At 35.2% G+C, this 11,219-nt stretch overlaps 1 protein-coding gene across 4 annotated transcripts in view; it reads left to right on the top strand.

Moving 5' to 3' along the window:
* The window catches only part of STARD13 (StAR related lipid transfer domain containing 13), a 750,493-nt gene that overhangs the window by 137,029 nt on the left and 602,245 nt on the right, over positions 1–11,219 (top strand). Inside the window, exon 2 of one of the 4 annotated variants that reach the window (XM_069080653.1) lies at positions 10,707–10,805. The exons of the other annotated variants lie outside the window; for them this stretch is intronic. The gene's annotated coding sequence lies outside the window, so the exon portion shown is untranslated. The remainder of the gene's footprint in view (positions 1–10,706; positions 10,806–11,219) is intronic. 4 annotated transcript variants of the gene reach the window in all.

Here is an 11,219-nt window from a genome sequence, read left to right as displayed (position 1 = left end):
CAAGTCCAACGGGGCATGGAAGATCTTTAAATCCCATAACCCTTACAAAGAGGGGGAAAATTAGGAGCTTTTTTCTTAAATGAATGCTAAAAATAAATAACCATTTAAAAAAACATATAATATCTCCAAGAGACTGGGGGGAGGAGGGAAGCCATTAGCATTGGGGGTGGGAGACAGGGGTGTTTTGAACTTGAAAATAATCAAAAGAAGGTGACCAGTGTGGTAAGAGTTGTGGAAACCACATAATTCAAAGAATAATTGCAGGACCTGGGACTTCTTAATTTGGAGAAGAGAAGACTTGAAGCAGACAGAATAATTGGCTTCAAGTATCCTGTGGGTGGTCACATGGTTGTAGAATGGTTTATTCTGTCTGACTCTAGACGTGAAGAGAGGCAAGACTGGATCCAGGTTTGCAGAAGGTGAAATAGTATGTAATCTACCCGAAAAATTACTTCAGAATATTTGAAGAGTTGTAGCACCAATGTAATATTCACCAATGCTAATGGTCTCTATAAATATGCCTGCATAGTGCTTGATGGCAAAATATAATGGACTTTCCATATAGAAGACAGAAGTAAAACATTTATTCAGAAACTAGAAAACCCAATTCCCAAACCATTAAGATAATTCCATCATAGTAGCAATGAAGTTAATAAGCCATAACAGCACAGAGAGCCACAGCAGGCTTTAGCCTTTCCACAAACCAACATTAACTCACGAGCCTAACTCTCCCTCAGATGCATCCTCTCCTTCCTCTAGTCTAGCTGCTGTGACTCCCAACTTCCTGTGGCCTCTGCTCCACCCTTCAGCAAACATCTCCCATCACTGGTTCCATGTGATTACATTCAGCCTATTAGGGGGCAGGGTATATCTTCAAAACAAAGAAGTTCTTCAAATTCCCTTAGGTTTATTGAGGGTCAGGGAAGATCTTCAAATTCCCATTACCATTATAGGGGTTTAGGCTGAAATCTCCTTATAAGAATTGATTTTCAAATAGCTAATCTAACAGTAGCTAGGTGGTTCTTCTGTCCACTAGCCTATACCTTAAGTTTAGGTCCTTGTTACCTCTCCCCTGAATTATTCTAATACTGTTACCTAATTGCTCTTCCTGTTTCTAGGCTCTCCTTTCCAACCAATCCTCCACACAGATGTAGATATCCAGACAGATACTCATAAATTACAGATCTAACTATATACATCCATCCCTAATGAAAATCATCAATAACTCTGTATTGCCTATATTCTAAAAGGCAGAATCTATGGGCTAGCTTTTAAGGCTCACCACAATTAGGCTCATACCTACTTTTTCAGATTTATTTCATGATTGCTCTGCTTCACACATTCCCCATTCAGACAAACTAGGCTACTGGGTATTTGCTGTTCATTGATAGACATAGAGACAGAATAATATTGTATCTCCTGTTTTCATGCCTTGACAAAATGGGTGTTTCCATTTTTGCAATATATTCTCTCCTTAATTCAACTTTGTAGGAACCCTAGGTTTCTTGAAAGTGCCAAATATCTCCTATACAATTCCTTTCCTGATTTTTTTAGCACTCACTTTCTTTTTGAAATTAACTTTGTATGTATTTTACTTATCTGTATATATATTATATCTCCATTCTTCCAGAAGACTGTGAGACTCAAAGTCAGGGACTGCTTCTTAGCATCTAGCATAATGTTTTGCCCATTCTCTACACTTAATAATTATTTGCTGATTGAATGGAATGGAATGGAAATAGGGTTCATTTTTTTTTCTTTGTTCTCTCATTTTTTTCAACTGTGAAATTAGGAACAAACTTAAAAAAAAAGATTCCAGCTCTTTGTGGGCAGCAACTTTTCTTTCTTTTGTCTTTGTAAACCTCAAAACCTAGCACAGCATGATGCTTGCTCATAGTTAATGCTTAATGAATAATTGTTGAATTCTTTAAAAGTTGCCAAAAATAAACTATCTCCGCCCAGCTCTTAAAATGTGGTCTCTCCACCTTCAACTTGTCAATTGATTTTGTAAAACTGCTTTTTTCTCTTCCTTTTCTTAATACCTTGTTAACAGAGTATGGCTGGATAGGTAGAGTAGAGGGAAGGGATATATTAGAAATTATTGCAATGAAAAATAAAAGGCATCCATAAAAATGGTCAATCTTCAAAAAAATAAAAGCAAGTAAAAGGGGCTACTGGGAAGGGTAAATTAGAACAAAAATTGTTGTGAATATTTAAGTATTCATAATAAATCTTGATTCCTCCTAGAACCTCAAGAGTTCAAAAATAGGAGAAAGTTCAGTCTTCCAACATATTTATGAAAAGGAATGAGCTTCCAAACTGATAACTTCTCTAAATTTGAACTTCTTTATATCAGATATATCTAGGTTGAGGACTACAGGGATGAAATATCATTTCTAAAGTGTAGTACAAAAAAAGATGTCCAGGGTACAACATCTCTCAGATTTTTCTGCTGAGCAGATTTAAAAGGATATTACTATTGAGGATGTATTTTAATGCCAAGGTATTTACTGTATTTAGTGTGATCACCCTCTTCAGAATGTAATGACTGAAAATGATCAGAGATTATGATGCTACAAATTCCTGGAGGCTCACCCCACTGGAAAATACATTGATTTGAAATGACATTGAGTTCAGCTGTCATCGGAAATCTTTTATGTGATTTTTGTTCTAGGAAGTTTAAGGCTGTATTTCAACATCCAGGTTTGAGATGGCTGGCTGCAGGGCAAGTAATTTGCAAGCATCCTTATTAAAGGCCCACCGTTTCTAATGAAGGATTAATAAATATGGAACACCAAAGTATCCTGACAACCAACCTTCTGTTCACAATAGCTAAATTATGGCAGGAAGGGACATGAGGGAAAGGCTAATTTTAAAACTAATTGTCCAGGAAAATGTCTCATTGTGTTTTTGATGCATTCAATAAATCAAATTCTACTTATTCAAGCTCTGTTAGCATATTCTGAATTAAACATTAGGCTGTTAATGTGATGTGTTTGAGACCCTCATGATTGACATTTTTTTGTTCTTGTTATTGGTCAAAGTCTCATAAATCTGTATGGTAGTTCGACTATAATGAATGGATTTCTAAATATATCAATTCACTATATGAAGCTCAGCAAGTATGACTGCTTCTGAGAGATCAGGAGGAAGTATGTAATAAGGATGTGTGTTTGTGTTTTTTTCATTTTTAAATCCTCACGATAGTATAACAAACTAGAATGCTGACACAGACTTTCATGTTGTAAGGATTAAATGAGATAATATTTGTTTAAAAAAAAAAAGCTTAACACCATGCCAGGCACATAGTAGGCATGCTTTATAAGTGCCATCTCCCTTCCCTCATTTGAATTTGTCTGGGTCAGCTTGGTCCTAAACCAAGTTAAGCCTGTTATTTACTCACAGTCTACCCTCTTCTTTTTTCTCTTTTCACTTAATACTGAATGCTACATCTGCATCTATTTAACCATCAATAGCACTCTCTACTTCCTTCTCAGATTTAGCTTCTTAGCAATGTTGGTAATTTATATTCTTCTTTACTTTTTACAACCTGATAGGACTCTTGATTTATTTAACTCCAGAACTCTGTAACAATTGACATTTTTATTATAAAATTTACAACTAAACAGAAAATGGCTTTTAAAAGAAACTGATTTTTTTCTACACATATTCTGCTGTGATGGGGTTTATGTATAATATCATCATCATCATCATCATCAAAATGCAATATGAGAAAGAATTTCATAAAGGTCAGTTCATTCAAGTGCTTCCAGGCAATTGGTTTCCTTAAATCATTAAGTCATATGACACTCCCCTGGGTAGACCTACATGGAGTAATTTCCTATCCATAATATCCATTAGTGAGCAATTCTAGTGTTTGGTAATATTGGCTCTCAGGACATTTTTATTACTATATATCTAAATGGAACTGCTCATGCTACATTGCTCTGCCCTATCTTTGGAGGAGATGAAGATCATTTGGTCATTAGAATCTATCCAATAACCATAAAATGCTTGAAGACTCTTCAGAGACTAAATTATCAACTCCAAATATGATTGATCTTGTGTTTTCAGTCATTAGAATGACTATGGAAGAGTTGGATGATTATACATTTATCACAAAATCATCACCAAAAATAATGGCTTAAATTTAAAACTGTTTAAATTGGTGTCCATGTATAAATACAAACATATTTTTCACAACATACTAGAGTCGGTTTTAAACTTTTCCTTCCATATACCCTTATTTAATCCTTAATCATGCATGACATACTAGCTGTCATGGCAGACTTAAGATCTAGAAGACCTAGATTTAAATATGACAGCTGGTGGTGTAGTAGATAAAATGCTAGTCCTGTAGTCAAGAAGTCCTGAGTCCAAATTCAGCCTCCAACATTAACTGTGACTGGCAAGTCTATCTCAGTTTCTTCATTGGTAAAATGGGAATAATAATAGCACCTACCACTCAGGGTTGCTGTAAGGATAATTTTTGTAAAGCATTTTTAAAGCTTGTTTTAGTCATATCTAACTCTTTGTGACTCCTTTTGGGCTTTTCTCGACAAAGATACTAGAAAGGTTTGCCATTTGCTTCTCCAGATTATTTTACAAGATGAGGAAACTGAAGCAAACAGGGTTCAGTAACTTGCCCAGAGTCACACAGCTAGACTAGATTTGAGATGAGTCTTCCTGACTCCAGGCCTAGCACTCTATCCGTTGAGCCACTTAACTACAAGCCTTAAAGCACTATATAAATCCTAGATTAGGTATTAAATCCTGCCTCAGATACTCACTAGCTGTCCAACCATGGGCTAGTCACTTAACTACCCTGATCCCCAGGCAACTCTCCATGATGTAACTACTAAATTATAGTTGAGGTATGATCTGGGTCAATATTTCACCTAAAAAATTATAGGTTCCTGATTATTGACATAAATCATCTTTATGATTTTCCTCTTAATCTTTTTCAAGTTTCCCATTTCCTTATTAAGGATTCAGAATTGGACATAGATGCACAATGCCCTTGAAGTGTATGTTTCTCTACTGTTACAATTTACCTTATTTCTATTAATTGCTTACTTTCCTAATGGAATCCCCAGTCTTTTTAAAACTTCTGATCAAGAGAGAGCAGTAACCTTCTAATCATTAATTGTGACCCTTTTTAATATTCATCCTTCTTCATATTTTTAAGACAACTCATTCTTAAAAAAACAAAAACAAACAAACCTCTCTTCTCTTGATGTCCATAAAACCTGGTCTTCCATTTACCTCTCTGATTATTCCTTTTCTATCTCCTTCATTGTTTCTTCTTTCTGCTCTCCTCATTTATTTCCCAAAATTATATTTTTGACTGTTTGATCAGCATTTTGTGAACACTGTACCACAGCAATCATATCCACTTCCACAATTTCAATATCACCCCTATGCAAAAGATTCCACTCCTAAATATAGTTCTAGTGCTAAGCTCCAGTCCTAAATTTCAAATAATTTGATAGGGGAAGTGGAAAAATAGGTACGCTACTGCAGTATTGGTGGAGTTGTACATTAGTCCAACCATTCTGAAGAACAGTTTGGAACTATGACCAAAGGGCTACAAAACTATGCAAATCCTTTGACCAGAAACACCACTTCTAGATCTGTATCCTAAAGAGATCAAAGAAAAAAAAGATTTCTATAAAGAGATTGATATTGCAAAAGATCTAGAAATATGTACATATCTATATCTATCTAGATGCATATAGACACACAAAAATGTTTATAGCAATTCATTTGTGGTGGCAAAGAATTAGTCATTAAAAATATGCCTATCAATTGGAGAATAGCCAAATTGTTGTATGTGATTGATGATGTCATATAAGAAATGGTGATGGAGATGGCTTTAGAAAAACCGAGAAAGACCTATGTATGAATAGGTGCAGAGTGAGCAGAACTAGGACATCAATGTACACAGTAGCAACAATACAGTAGGAATGATCAACTATGAAAGACAAGTACAATGATTCAAGACAATTCCAAAGGACTCATAATGAAGAATACTATCCACCTCCAGAGAGAGAACTGATGAACTCTAAGAGCAAATGGTAGTAAATTTTTTCACTTTTACTTTTCTTGTTTTTTTTTTCCAACATAACTAATATGAAAATGTTTCACATGATTTTATATGTATAATTGATGTTGTATTGCTTGCCTTCTCAATTGGTGGAGGAGTGGCTGGAGCGAAGGAGGGAATTTGGAACTGATTTTTTGAAAAATAAATGGTAATAATAAATAAATAACATTAAAAAAAACCCACAATAGGTTTCAATACAATTTCCAATTCATTTTCTTATTTAGAAGTTATATTAATAACTGACTTAAAAAAAGTTGTTCTTGGATGAAATGGTGTAAGTCTGTTTTTAGGCCATAGAATAGTTGTTTTCTTAATGTGTTTAATTGCTGTGTTGTTTTTTAAACACACACACACACACAAAAATGGAAAAAAAATGTTCTCCTGATTCTGTTCATTTCACTCTGTATCAGTTCATAAAGATCTTCCCAAGGTTATTGGAATCCATCCCTTTAAACACATCATATGGCACAAAAACGTTCTAATATATTACCATAACACAGTTTGCACATCCACTCCCCCATTTATAGGCACCTACTTTACTTCTGGTTCTTTGCTAAAAGAAAAAATGTTGCTATAAATATTTTTATCCTCATGAATCCTTTATTTTTATCTTTTACCTCTTTGCTTCATGTGTCTAAAGGCAACATTGCTGAGTCAAAGGATATGAATAGTTAGTGACTTTGGGGGTATAGTTACAAACAGCTTTCCAGAATGGTGAATCAATTCAATGTACCACCAACAGAGAATCATTGTGCTGTCTTCTCAAAGCAATTTCCTCCTGTAAAGGCAAACAAATAAGTATTTAGCACTTTGAGTTCATGTATCTTTGAACCTTGCCCTGATTATATCAAATCTTTGTTAAGAAACAGAACTTGTGAACCCTTGTTGCTGATGCAACAGGAAGGGGTGGAACAGAGAGGAGCTTAATGACCATACATAAGGAAAAGCCCAGGCTGGGAAAGAGCAGAACTGAGAGAACACTTGTGGTGGTAGATTTTGAGAAGGGAACATTTGTGGTGGCAGCACTCTGTCTCTTCTGTCTGTGTTGATTTTTGTTTGTGATGTGTGTTGAGTTCTCAGACCTTGTTGGTGGGTCTGTGTTAATTTCACAGCAGAATTGATGATAGTGCTGACACTGTGCATGAATATTATTGTGGCTCTGTTAAGCTTTGTCTTCCCAGAAACAGGAACTGTGAAGAACTTGAGGTGGACTGGACACTGTGAACTTCAGTGTGGAATGGGAACTAGATGAGGAACTGGACAAGGAGCTGAATGAGGAGCTGAACAAAGAGCAGAGAGCTGCCTGCCTTTGAATCCAGGTGACAGTTGGACAGATTCGGGCAGGAGATGGGACCATGGAAGAGGAACCATGGAAACTGAGAACCAGCCTCAAGTCAAGATGAAAAGATTTCTTCTTGGGTACCTGATGCTGACTGAGAAGATAATGATTTACTGTGACCTAGGGGTGGAGAACTTTGGCCTTTTTACTTTGTGTCCCTTAAGGAGGCTTGCTCCTTAAGGATGATTGAGTTAGGGACTTACTGAATGATTGTACTTTGTGTCCCTTAAGGAGGCTTGCTCCTTAAGGATGATTGAGTTAGGGACTTACTAAATGATATCTTTTGCTTAAAACTATGTGGTCACTTTGGTGAAAACTATGTGGCCACTTTAGCGATAAGTTGTTATGTCATAACATTGTGAATGTTGTACTTTGATTTTTGTCAATGTTTTGTCTTAGTTTATTACTGAATAAATAGAGAGTTCACTATGCTATGTAATTAGAGCCTTGAAGCTGTTCACAGCAGCAGTCCTTGAAAGCTGCTTGTGCTTGGCTTTACACCTCCTCAACAATTGTAATTTTCCTTTTTGTCATATTTGCCAGTCTGATGGGTATGAGATGGAACCTCAGAATTATTGTAATTTGTGTTTCTTATTACTAGTGATTTAAAGTAATTTTCAAGTTGTTAATAGCTTACATTTTTTTTCTATTTTGAAAACTGTCTGCTATATCCTTTAAACATTTATCTATTTGTCCTTGTTCTTATATATTTGTATCAATTTGCTCTATAGCTTGGAAATCAGATGTTTATCAGAGAAATATGTTATGAAGATTTTTCCTAGTCGACTATTTCTTTCCAATTCTATTGATTTTTTTGTGCAAATTTTTTTTAATTTTATGCAATCAAAATTGTGCATTATATATGTTATGATCCTTTTAATCTCTTGTTTGGCCAGGAATATCCCCTATCCATTGCTTTCAAAGTTATCAGCTTCCCTTTTACTCGAATTTGTTTTTGATCTTACCTCTTATATTTACAGTAAATCTTGTATCTATTTGGGCTTTGTTGTGGTATATGGTGTGAAATATTATTCTAAACCTAACTTCTTCTAGTCTGCAACTACCCTTGTAGTTGGTGTCCTTATGTTTATCAAACATTATGCTACTGGGTCTGAGAGTTTGTGTGATAGGTCCTGTTTACCTAATCTGTTTCAATGATCAACTTTTATATTTTTTTTATTAATAACAAATAATAGTGATGATTATTGCTTTGCATAGTTTGAGCTTGGGGTACTTTTCAAGCCCCTTCATTCCTATTATTTTTCATTATTTCTCTGGAGATTCATGACCTATTGTTTTCCTGGGTGGATGTTGCTACTACTTTATCTGGTTCTATAAATAACCCTTTTGTAGTTTGGAATGGCACTAAAACAATTTAAGTAGCATCATCATATTCACTATATCAGCATGGCCCAAAGTATGAGTAATTAATATTTCTCTATTTAAGTCTTTGTTTTTATTAAAGAGATTTTTGTTCTTTTAGTCATAAAATTCCTATGACAATGTTGGTAGACAGACTCTGTCTCATTTTTATAAGTTCCATAGTTATTCTGAATAGTTTTTATTTCTTTAGCTCTTTCTGTTGGGTAGTTTTGGTAATATACAGAATGGGTGAAGATTCCTTGCCACTGTACTGAAGTTACTGTCAATTTTTTTTTCTTTTTTTGCTTTTTGGAGGGCAATTGGGGTTAAGTAACTTGCCCAAGGTCACACGGCTAGTTTCTGTGTGTGTGTGTGTGTGTGTGTGTGTGTGTGTGTGTGTGTGTGTGTGTGTGTTAAGTGTCTGGGGCCGGATCCGAACTCAGGTCCTCCTGACTCCAGGACCAGCACTCTACTCACTGCACCACCTAGCCGCCCCTACTGTCAATTTTTATTTCACTTCCTATGATTCTTTCTATTGCCTGCAAAAAAAGATTATTTTATTTCTTCTTTGTCTGTGCCTATTTCCTAAATATATCTTTTCTTTTTGAAATATCTAGCATTTCTCAAACTACATTAAGTAATGGGGTCAACACTGGATATCCTTACCTTACTCCAGCTCTTATTGAAAAGGCTTCTAGCATTTCTCCAATACAAATAATAATAGTTCTTGTTTATAATAGATACTGTTTGCCACACCATGGAAAGATTCACTTATTACTTTGATCTTTAATGTTTTTTAATATAAATGGCATGTATTTTGTCAAAAGCTTTTTCTGAAGCTATTGATATAATTGTGTACTTTTAAATTATTTTGTATTAATATGATCCATTTTGTTTGTAGTTTTTCTAATAGTGAACCAAATCTGCATTTTTGGTATAAACTCAAGCTGGTCATAGTGTATAATCTTTTAACATCTTGCTGTAGCTTTTTTGATAATTTTTTTCAATATATTTGCATGTATATTCATCCCAGATAGTGGTCTTTAGTTTTCTTTCTCTGCCTTGTTTCTCCCTAGTTTGGTTATCAAGACCATATTCATTTTATAGAATAAGTTAATCTGGTACATCTTTTTTTATTTTTTGAAAGCACTTTACATAATATTGAAGTTAATGGTTCTTTTTGTGTTCTATAGAATTCATTTGATTTACCACCTGAGCCTGTATTTTTTCACCAAGAGTTCATTTATGATTGTTAATTTTTTTTTCCTGAGACTATATTATTTAAATTCTCTGTTTTTTATTCTGTCAATCTAGTTATTCCTTTCTTATCTTTCCAGGCTAACTATATATTATTCCCTGACAAGTCCTCTGAAATCCCGTGAAATTGGAATGTTTGCTATTTCCTATACATGAAATTTTCTCCCACCCCTGTGCATTATCGCCCTGCATAGAGTATTCTCCCCCCTCATGTCTGTCTTTTGGAACTCCTCTTCAAATCTCAACTAAGTGCCACTTCCTTCAAATGCTTTTACTGATTTCTACAGTCATCAATGCCAAAAAATGGGGAAAAAATCCATATGCAAAGAGCTTACATTTTAATGGGGTAGACAATGAGTACATATGTAAGTATATGCAGAATAAACATCAAGAATAACTACAAAGTTGTTAAATGCAAGGAGTCTCTGTTGTTTTTACAGGCAGATAGTGAATTGATGATGGTGCCAGCAATTAAATTAAATTTGGGAGTGAAGGTATGAGTATTTAGAGAGAATCAGGAAAGGCTTCATGTAGAAAAAAGGTATTCTATGGTGCAAAAAGAAGACAGGAATTCTATAAGGTGAAGTGAGGAGGGAGTATATTCCAGGCATGAGTTATGGAAAATTCAAAATTTCTTTATAGAAAAGACATGGAATATCATATGTGAGCAACAGAAAGAAGGCAAGTTTGGCTGGAACACATTGTGCAGAAGGGAGAACAATATCCAGTGAGGCTGGAAAGGTATGTTGGTATCTCATTGTGAAGAGTTTTGAAAAGCTAATGTAATGGCAAGCAAAGAAGTAGTTAACACCTTGTTTCAGTTCATGATTGTATGAAATATTAAGATCCAGAACTTGTGAGTCCCACAACTTGTGGACCCTAGTCCTGCAAGAGGAAGAGGAGGAGCTAAGGAGAGGCCCAGGCTGGAGAGAGCAGAACTGAGAAGGGAGCTCATGTGGTGGAAAAGGAGAAAACTTGTGGTATCCTGGCACTCTATGTTTGTTCTGTCTGTGTTGATGTTTGTGATACTTTATACAGAAGCACTGGGACCTTATTGGAAGCCCTGAAAGAGGATTTTCTGGCTGTCTGTTTACAGAAGTGCTGGAGGTGGGTTTTGGAGGTCCTGGAACTTTACTGATGATTTGTATTGACCTC

Source organism: Petaurus breviceps, unplaced genomic scaffold (genome assembly GCF_028583685.1).
Source record: "Petaurus breviceps papuanus isolate PSGF00001 unplaced genomic scaffold, PetGlider_PUasm1.0 91133, whole genome shotgun sequence".
Classification (NCBI taxonomy): Eukaryota; Metazoa; Chordata; class Mammalia; order Diprotodontia; family Petauridae; genus Petaurus; species Petaurus breviceps.
This window is presented reverse-complemented; position numbering and strand designations above follow the sequence as displayed.